The 11036-nt window shown below is 31.5% G+C and overlaps 1 long non-coding RNA gene across 1 annotated transcript in view; it reads right to left on the reverse strand.

Annotated features, from left to right (window-relative positions):
* LOC119253358 (uncharacterized) overlaps positions 1-10445 on the reverse strand; it is a 73098-nt gene extending 62653 nt beyond the window's left edge. The window contains exons 1-2 of the long non-coding RNA XR_005127053.2: positions 10422-10445; positions 7375-7413 (exon numbers count right to left, since the gene is read on the reverse strand). This is a non-coding gene — a long non-coding RNA (uncharacterized LOC119253358). The remainder of the gene's footprint in view (positions 1-7374; positions 7414-10421) is intronic.
* Between the last annotated feature and the right edge of the window lie 591 nt (positions 10446-11036).

An 11036-nucleotide genomic window follows, 5' to 3' on the forward strand; every position in this document is an offset into this window, starting at 1 on the left:
CCGAACAACATCAATTAGAAATATCACGATATAATTTTTTAAGAAGAGTTCAAGGCTTTCTTGTTGCATCCTTTTCTCTTGGTAGTGGTTTCTCACCACTTCAACTACTGCTTTCTGGAAGGCCAAATTCATTCACTCAGGTACCTGTTGGTATTTATCAAAGCAGCATGTCAAAAATGGAAGATATTTTCAATGTCTTGGATTTGAGGAGCTACAAACTTGGGTATCTGATCCTCCTTCACTCTCCACAGCTCGTTTACCCAGCCCTGTTCAGTTTTTTCTTTATTACTGTCCATCAAATCACCTTACTTTTTCTAACTCCTCCACTGTCAAATCTGTATATAATTTCTTGGTCTGGGTATTTCAATTGTCTTTAAACTGGTCAATCTACCTCCATTGCCTCTCAAGAGGTACAAACTGGGTCATGAGACTCCCTAATTTAAATCTTGAAATGGTTCTTCTTACTTGAATTTAAAAGGTAAATAAATTCCTAAAATGTCTCAAAAATTAAAATAATTCATGCATATGCTATTTCAATGGTAGTCTTGTTTTGAATATTTTTTTAAGATTTATTTTTTTTAAAGAATCTATTTATTTATTTATTTATTTATACAAACACTGGGTACAGTCAGAAGTGCGGGGGAGGGCAAGAGAATTCACCAGAGCCAGAGCAAGGAGCAGAACAGACAGACTGACGAAATGCACTGCTGAGGGGAGCAGCAGGCGTGGCAGGAGAGGTCTGCACGGGAGATTTTTATTTTGAATATAGCTACTTAATGAGAAGTGAGTTTTTTAACCTATTAAAGATGACATTATGAAATGAATATTTCTATTATTTCTAAACTTCCATATGATATATAATAGTTCCCAATGTTAAGAAAATAAGTAAATTTAATTTCCCTTTAAAACTGTTCTGTCCAAACCAAATATAGAGATTCTCTGAGACCCAGAGAAAATCTAAGTAAGTCTATTTAAACACCAAAATGCAATAGCAAATTTTAAGGAACAAAGTGGTCAAATACTGTGTACGTTTTATTCATGTTTGAATAGTACTAAATTTGGTTTATTATATATTACAGAATTATTTAAATGTCAAAGATCATGTGAAATGACTTGCAGCTTAAGCTTATGGTGTAGAAAAATGAAAATATCAGCATTTCCACTTAAATAATATTAAATAAAATGGAATTACCTACAAAATAGAAACTTAACCAAACCCATCAGAGAGCTGAGGTCACAGGACTAACAACATGGCTAAAATCAAATAAAAGACAAGTGCCTCCAAAGAGAGATGAGGCATGGACTTATTTCATCTTGTGGGCTGATCACAAGAGAAAAACAAGGCCAACACAAAGCTGGCAAGATGACTCAGATAACATTTTACTGAATTTCAAGAGGCTGAATATGGGCTACAAGTTCAGGGAACTACAGACATAAGGAGAGTTTGCACACACTTGAAGTTTGTCTCTATATACTTTCACAAGGTGCTAATGGAGAAAGGAAAACAATGCAGCTTCCTTCCCTAAACCTCAAAATTCAGGGACCACTAATGCTCTAGATTCTGATATAATCTAGAATCCTTCTTGAGAAGCTCATCTTAATGACAGCTGGGGTCTCTTCCATCTTTCTGCCAATATGTGAATGTACCATCTCATCTGAAATGACCATATCAAGGTCCCTTTGCTTAGAGGCTTGTGTAACAAGCTTATGGTGTCAATGGAAGGGTATTTAAGAAGGATCTGTCATGATTACTTGTAAAATCAGCATCATCCATGACTTTCTTTAGCATCCCTGAAAATTGGTATGTGTGCAGTTCCATTTCAGGTGCAAGACACTAAGATCATAAGAAATACTGGCAAATGCAATCTCTAAGGTCCAGTTGTCAAGTGTGAAACACTGTATTATTTCCACTAATTGGATCAAAGAGTGATGATCATAAATTCCTGATATTCAAAAAACTAAAAATCCATATTCTCTTCTATTGTCTAGGAAAACTTGTATAATATTTTCAATAAATTTAGGTTTTTTCAAAGGACAAGGAGAAAAGAAGTAACTTTAGTCTTGTAGAGACTACAATTTAACAATTTCTAAACAACTATCCTGTCTTCCTGTATCACTGGGCGAGGGCCAATAAATAACATGAACCAATAAGTCACATTATATCTACACTGATGTGCTGGCTACAAATAATACTGATCTCCATAACTCAACAGAACATAACTTATATGTGTCTTGCTTATTCCTTTAGCCAAAACATCTCATTTCTAAGAACTTTTAAATTATATCTTAGCTATTTCATAGAGAATCTTTGTATAAATTACATCCTAGTTTCTGTTCAGTACTTGTGAAAACAACAGTTTCAATACTGGAGAATGGAAAGAGTAATCTGGTGGTTATAACACATCATCTATAAGGAAACAGCCTAGATTCAAATCTCAGCTCTGCCACTTACTGACTCTGGCCATGAATTAATTATTTAACCTCTCTATATAGTCAATGTCTCCTAGGAAAAAATGATTAGTCTCTCAGACATCTTCTCCTTCCCTCTGTTTATCTCCCTAAAATGGACGTACTCATGGGAGAAAGGAGAACCTATCTTCAAGATCTCATGGTGGTGAAGAAATAAAAAAAATTATGGTATTCTTGATCACTTGCTAAATAACCCAGATTCCTCTAATTTTCACAAATATCTCAGACTAGTTATCTCTTGCTGACACCTGCTGGCAATGACTTCTGATTTGTACCTCATATACATTTCTCAGATTAGAAAGCGTAAAAGTGATCATAGACCTAGCTTCCACTTTTTCCTCTGCCATTTATGAGGTCTGGCTATGATCTCACTTTCCTTATTTGGAATGGGAGGGTGGTGATTATACCACCTTTTCATAATGAACTTCTGACCACCTACAACGCCCCCATAGGGCACTTTATAAATTTTAGGTACTCTTTAACTCACTATGAAACTAGGGTATTCAGCAAACCTTTAATTTAAAACCTTTTCTGCCTAACCCTGTTGTCGTGTCAAGTATGGCAGACTTGCCAGTAGGTTAGGTAAAATATGCAAGAAGATCCTATCCTTGACTCTTGTATGCTAGGCAAGAATTTGCTGCTCATTGTTATTCCTTCAATGTGTGTATCACACCTTATACATTTATAATAGTATAAATGTTCTTTTTATAAAACATTGCATTATTTTTTAGGGCAATGTTGGTTTACAATACTGCATGATTCACAGGAACAGGTTCACACCTTTTTATGTATGTTACCACATCACACATACAACCAAAGAATCCATAATCCTCTACAACAGCCTACTGGTATCCCTCCTCAACACTTTGCTTCCCACCCTCCCCTTCCCTTGTTTGCCTCAACTTCATAATCAAATTTCCAGGGTTTAGTTTTGTTTGTTCTTTTGTTTGCTTTCTTTATATTTCAAGTGAGTGAAGTCTTCCCAAAGTTATCATTCCCATTCTGACTTATTTTGTTTAGCATATTTCCTCTAGTTCTATCTATGTTGTGGCAAAAGACAAGATTTAATCTATTTTTCAGAGCTGAGTAGTATTCCTTTGTATATCTATACCACATCATCTATATTAACAATTTATCCCTGGGCACTTAGATTGTTTTCATAATTTGACTATTGTGAACAGTGCTACATGAACATATAAGTACATATATACCTTTGGATTAGCATCCCCATATTATTCAGTAGACATCTAGGAGTGGAATTACTGCATTATCAGTAGATCTAATTAGTATTTTGAAAAACTTCCAAACTGCTTTACATAGGGGCAGTGCCAGTCTACATACCCAACAAAATGATATGAGCGGCTATTTTTTCTCCACATCCTAATCAACACTGTTGTTTCTGGTATTTTTGATATGGGCCACTCTTATGGGAATGAGATGGTACTCATTGTTGAATTGATTACATTTTCCTGACGATAAATAATAGTAATGATGGCTACCATACTTCCATTTTACTACTGGTCATGCAATTGTCTTCCTTGGAGAAATGTCTATATCTTCTTCCCATTTTTTGATTGAGTTCCATGTTTACTATTTTTTTGAGTTGTGTAAGATTTTGTAGATTCTGTATATTGGCTCTTTGTGAGATTTATTATGTATAAATATTGCCGCCCATTCAGTAGTGTGTCTTTCATTAAAATTAATAGTTTCTTTCACTGTGCAGAATCTTTTTAGTTTGCTATATTCCCATTTGTCTATTATTGCTACTGTTTCCTTTGTTACTGGAGTTGAGTTCCCAAGGATATCACTAAAGCCAATGTTGTAGAGTGTCTTGCCTATTTTCTTCTATGTGGTGTATGGTTACAGATCTTACATCCAAATCTTAAATCTATTTTAATTATTTTTTGTGTCTGGTATCAGATAGTGGTCCAGTTTCATTCTTTAACATGTGGCTGCGTATCTGTCCCAACACCTTTCATCTTTAGCAAAGAGAATTTACTTTCATACACACACACACACACACACATATACACATACACTCTTGAGTTCTTTGTTATAAAATAATATAAGTGTGAGTGTACTTCTGGTCTCTTGATTCTATTCCACTGGTCTGTGTGTATATTTTTATTCCAACATGACCGTTTTGATTATAATAGCTTTGAAGTCTGGGAGGGCTGTACCTCTGTTCTTTTTTTTTTTTTTTTGTCAGGACTGCTTTGACTATTTAGAATCTTTTGTGGCTCTGTATTAAATTTAGTAAATTTTATTCTATTCTTTGAAGACTGTTATACAAACTTGATAGGGGTTGCATTGAATTTGATCTGAATATCAACTTTTTCCCACTTTTATAAGGTTTCCCCTGTTTTATTTATTTATTTATTTTTAGCAAGTTAACATTGGTTTATACTACTGTCTATGATTCAGAAATATAACATCTCACCTCTTCAGGTATATGTTACCACACCTCACCTACCAAAAAGGCATCCATAATCCTCCACCATAGCCATTTTTAAGTTTTACAGGGCAGGTACATACCTCCACTTTGAATTTTTATCTCTAATTTCTATTAATAATACTAATATAAATGAAATATATTATTATTTACATAAATATACTGGCTGTGTAAAGTATTTTCCTAAGATATATAAAGCAAATATATTAAAGCAAGAGTGAAAAATCTATCTGTAGCACTATTAACTCTCATGTGCAATTTTTGGAACTGCTTTCTTTTTTGATGAGCCATGGGAAATTTTGTTTTACAAAGAAAAGTGACATTGAGGTTTTAATATAACTCATATTATATAGTTTACTTTTCTTATCTACCTGAAAATATGAATTTGTTTTTCCCCAAAATTTTATCATATACATATAACAATAGAATAAAAAATATCTAAACATAAATCAATATATCATGAATAATTGGACTTAGGTAACTGGAAAGTTATAAATGAAATTTAAATTTGGGACATTTATATAATGGCATTTATAAAGTTTCATGAGAACAAATATATATTTTCCTTTAAAGTATATTCCACATACATTAGCATTCAACATATTAAGATCAATTTGTGATTATTTTTACTACCAAGGTTCATACTTGAACCTTACATTTTGGTTTGTCAAAAAATATAACAGCAGCAACAACAAAATTAATATCTCTATAAAGAAACTATATAAGGCTGGCAATATGAAACAGTATAAAACTCTGTTATCAGTCACTGTACAATTGTGAATTCAGTGTACAATTCACTGTACATTGAATTCCCATGGCCACAGTAAATTATGCTTTTTTCCCAGAGACAACTATACCAATAAGAGAACAGTCTGTTCTACTGTGATTCTTGCTAAGATTTCAAAATAATAAGAAATGTGCCCAGTCAATGCATTCGGTAGATTCTAATTCCATCCAAGAGACATTAACCCTTTTTTCACTGTAATGCAATCAAATTCTTGAAATCTAGGATGGAATAATAGCTTGAAATGAATTTCTACATGAAACAAAAATTGAACTGGTGGTTAATCTTCCTTGAAACACAGATTTGTGGAACTTCAGCTCAGTTTCAAAAGTGAACAAGTGTATAAATGTAAAGAGTAAGATATTTTTCATTATCATTTATGAGTAATAACACATCAATATTAAGAACAATAATGTGGAAAGTAGTGACAGTTTTTAAACTATCCGATATAGAATTGTGAAAACATATAATAAATTTTAAAAATGGTTAATTAAATATAAATACCTATTCATTTGTGCATTCTGCTTTTATACTGGGTCATGTAAAGTTGATATGAAGAAAATAACAATATGCAATGAAATATGTGTGATTTTTATTGGTCTTTATATGTGAATGCATAATTTTGTGTATTAAATTGAATGCATGTTTTTAAAGAATATAATTATATGTTTTATATGAAGTTAAACTTTTTCTTAAATTTTGCCAGTCTTTATTTTTCTATTTCTTCTAAAACTTACGTAGAGTGTTAACGATTCAGCAAGGCTGAGATGAAAGTATTTCCACAAATTTGAAACATAAAAACAATAATAAAGATTGAAAGAATTCCCATCATTAATGATCTACCTGGACTTTATGTATTCTAATTAGATTCTAATGTATGTTTTCTTAAGAAATAGCACAAACATTTTTAATATATGTGAAACATGTAATACTCAAATTAAGTTGTAAGAGAAATATGCATTTTGCTCAAGATGTTCAGTTCATTACAAAATTTGGTCAATTAAGTATTAATTAAAGTAATTAATAATTAATGATTCATCAAATATTTTCAGCATATTCATCATATGCCATATGTTACATATGGGTTACAGCCCATTACAAAGGGACAGATGTATAAACATAGGCATACAAAATAAGGTTACAGGAATCCAGTGTAATTGTCAAGGGGAAAGTGGACCAGAAAGGAAAGGCAATGTCTATTCTAGAGATAGGGGATAACAGAAGGATTCACAGAATAACTGAACTTGGAACTTGGATTTGGAAGTGAATGTTAGTCATTTGTTAAAAAAGGATAATATGTTTATACGTTTAAAAAAAGATAATATGTTTATACTCGTATGAGTTCTTAACATTGCTGTATGAAAACTGTAATTTCCTTTAATAAATTACAATATGTTTTCTCCTGGAAAAATATTTTCATAATGTCACTATTAACATTTCTTGAACCTCATTTCATCTGAAGATATAATCTATTTTGAACTGAAAATTATGTATTCTTTGCATATTGACCTGGAAACATTTTATATATATCATACTGAAGACTACCAATTACTATAGAAATAATGTTATGCTAATTTTAATTTAAACTTAGCCTTTATTATCTATTGCTGGTAAGCCCCAGAACTTTCTTTATGTTTATTATATAAAATATTCCAAATAGGATACATACATTTTTGGACTGCTTTCATATTTTTTCATTGAATATAACCTGTCAAAAACAATTATGTTAGAAAATTGAGTTTTGGTTTTGATATACCTTTTAAAACAAAATTATCCATGTTGATTTTATTACAAACAGCAGGTAGAAAAGCTATCATGAAGCTTTTAGATTTGTACTTGTCAAAAAGTTCACTTTAGACAAGGACAAAAAAAAAAAAAAACAAAGACAAGGATAGATCTAAAAGCTGAACAAATGTAAAGTTCATGGTTATTAAAGTAATTATAAGTTTAGGTACTCATACATGATTTTTTTTTTCAATATGTTTTTTAAGCAACTGACAGGGGGGAAATGTAATACTGCTTCATGAGTACTCATTTTCCAATTTAACAAATACCAACATACTTTTTCTGGCTTTACGTTGATTAAGATTGGTTCTGCAGGGCCTCCCTGGTGGCGCAGCGGTTGAGTGCTGGGTTGCCAGGCTGCCCGCAGCCTCTGCAGCTCTGGTTCGATCCCAGGCTGCTCCCAGGCCACTGGAGGAGGAGGGTCCCACATGGCATGCAGACCTCTCCTTCCGCCCGCTGCTCCCCTCAGCAGTGTACTTCGGTCCTTCTGCCTGTTCTGCTCCCCACTCCGGCTCTGGTGAATTCTCTCACCCTCCCATGCTTCTGACTGCACCCAGTGCTTGTATAAATAATAAATCTTAAAAAAAAAAAAAAAGATTGGTTCTGCATTTAGTTAATAGCCTTGAAAAATGTGTCTGTTTTGAACTTTTTATAATATGGGAAGGAGTTACTGGTGCTAGGTATTGATGATTTCTCTCAGCTTAACAACACAACAAGAAGAATCTAGTTCAGTGTATCGTTACACAAGAATTAGTTACCAGAAAATAAATAATTTTATAGTCGAAGTACTGGCTATTCTACGACAGAATCAAAAGCAGAAAGCACAAAAGGGAAAATTCCATTGGATTTTAAAACTGCACAATATATTAAACATTTAAAAGAGCTAAGAGAAAGGTAGTCACATGAAATACAAAGGTTTAAAATAATTACTACAATTTCATTAATGTTTTGTTTACAGATGTGTATGCATTATTATTAAAGATTTATTTATTTATTTATTTATTTATTTATTTATTTATTTATTTATTTATTTATTTATATAAGCACTGGGTATAGTCAGAAGCGCGGGAGGGTGAGAGAATTCACCAGAGCCAGAGTGGGGAACAGAGGCAGACTGACAAAATACACTGCTGAGGGGAGCAGTGGGCGTGGTAGGAGAGGTCTGTGCGCCGTGTGGGAACCTTGCCCTTGGCTGGGGATTGAACCAGCACTACAGAGGCTGTGGGCAGCTTCTCAGCCCAGCGCTCAACCTCTGTGCCACCAGGGGAGGCCCCGTGTGCATTATTAAAGCTTGGCCTGTGCACTTAGGTTTGTATGTAATTGTATGTCAATGATAAATGCTACTGTACATTAATTTTACGTCAGAAGGTAAGACAATCAAATTAAAGTAGTTAATGACTAATAAAGTATTTAAGGAAAAGTATACTGATCTCTGTCATATATTTTATATTGTATCCAAAATTAAGATAACTAACATGTGAATGAGAGGAAGATTATATGGATTTACTTGTGTTACAGCACTTTTGGGAATATATTAAATGTAGAATCTACATGGTAGATCAATACCAGTCATTAAAAAATATCTAATTTTGTGGTAAATGAAATATTCTTAATATAATGTTAAACATTTTAAGTAATGATGTCTAATAAAAATATAATGTCATTAATTCCCAATATAAAACCAATCAAGGGTTACAGCAAGCTTAAAATATAGTAGACAATAAATACATGAAAAATATACAACTTCATTATCATTCAGAAAACTTTTAAATGTAACATTAAATTATTTGCTATGCTATTAATATAGGCAGTAAATTATAATACACAGTGGTTTTGGAGGTTGGCATAATGAGAATAATGTGTTTGTGTACATATATATCTATCCACATAGATATGTATGAGTGTATATAAACGTATATACACACAATGGTGGTGGTGGTAAAATACAACTGAAAGGGTATGAATCTATACTTCTGAAACATAGAGTATATGGTAAACCAATATTTCCTCAATTAAAAAAATACACACTGATTGACAGTCTTTTAGAAATGTTCTTTTTATGTATACAAATAAATTTAACAAGATTATCTTTAATTAAGCATTCAAATTTCAGAAATTCACCTTAATAATACAACTAGACACAAAGATATGCATCCATGAGTTTCTAATTACAAAATTAAAATTATAAATCCTTAATATTCAGCAAAAATAGCCTGGTTAAATAAATATGGTACATTAATACAATTGAGTTTATAATTCTATTATAATCCTTGATAACCATTTATATTCATTGGTATGAAAAGATGGACACACTTACTTTTAAGTAAAAAAGGCAAATTAGAAAAAATATATTATGTATGCAGATCAAATGTCTGAAAATTAGAGTAAAATAATATTTTCATCCCTGGAATACTAAAGGATTGAAGGTGCTTACTGTTTTTTATTTATATTTAGACTTTTCAGTATAATTTTGATAAACATCAAAAACAGGAAATATTTACATCAAGTACAATAACATTGTTAATATATACTGAATTCTTAATTCATGAAATAAATTATTAACATTCTTTAAATTAATGCTTTCTATTTGACTAAATGATAGACTCTAGGAAAAAAGTGAACAAGAAGTAAGTCAAAAGTTTTGAACCTGTATTAAAAAAACACATATGTAAAAGATACATCAATTTTCTATAATCATAAGTGTGAAAATAATCATAGTAAAGAAAGAAAATTATTTACTAATTAAAATTTATAGTGTTAGGGATTCTAAAGTATAGTAGGATTTGCCTAAAACAGTTTAAGATTTGCCAAAATGAAGCTTACAAATATGTATGAATAGAACGCATTTTCATGAAGTTAGATTATGAAACGAATGTGTTGAATATGGCTTTGTAAGAGTAAGAGTAAATAGCATTAACATTATATCATCACCTAAGAGTCTGAAAGAAACTAAACCTCCTATGTAATTAGAATTAGAACCATTAGTAATTTGGTCAATTGTGAACAAAGAACAACAGAATTATGTCCAAAATTCTATGTGGTGCATGACTCAAAACATGGAAAAATGAATTTATAAGATAAATACCTTCCTTGATGGTACAACATCTGATGATTTAATTTAATATTACTTTCAGTGAACTGAATTTTAAGATAAATTATTGACTCACAACATTAATCAACATAACATGGGTATTCTGTATTCAAACCTTTTGAGATAAAGTGATATTAAAAGCTAGAAATCTAACCAGAGAAATGCATAAATAAATTATACAATTTACCAATTTACCTGCTTACTTTGTTGTAGTGTATGAGTTTAATTACAGGCCTCTATTTTTTATCAATTGTGAATACTGATTTTTTAAGTAATTGAAGAAATAATAATGAGGTATTATATCAAAACAGGAATAACACAGTTTATAACACTCTCAGAATGTTTTCAAGTAAGACAGAATATGTTATGATGATTAAATAAGTGATAAAAATAATTTCAACCAATGCTCTTATTTTAGATTTTCATTTGTTTAGTATATTATGGTTTAATCCCCT

This window comes from Talpa occidentalis, unplaced genomic scaffold (genome assembly GCF_014898055.3).
Source record: "Talpa occidentalis isolate TD23 unplaced genomic scaffold, MPIMG_talOcc4v2.1 talOcc4.2, whole genome shotgun sequence".
NCBI lineage: Eukaryota > Metazoa > Chordata > Mammalia > Eulipotyphla > Talpidae > Talpa > Talpa occidentalis.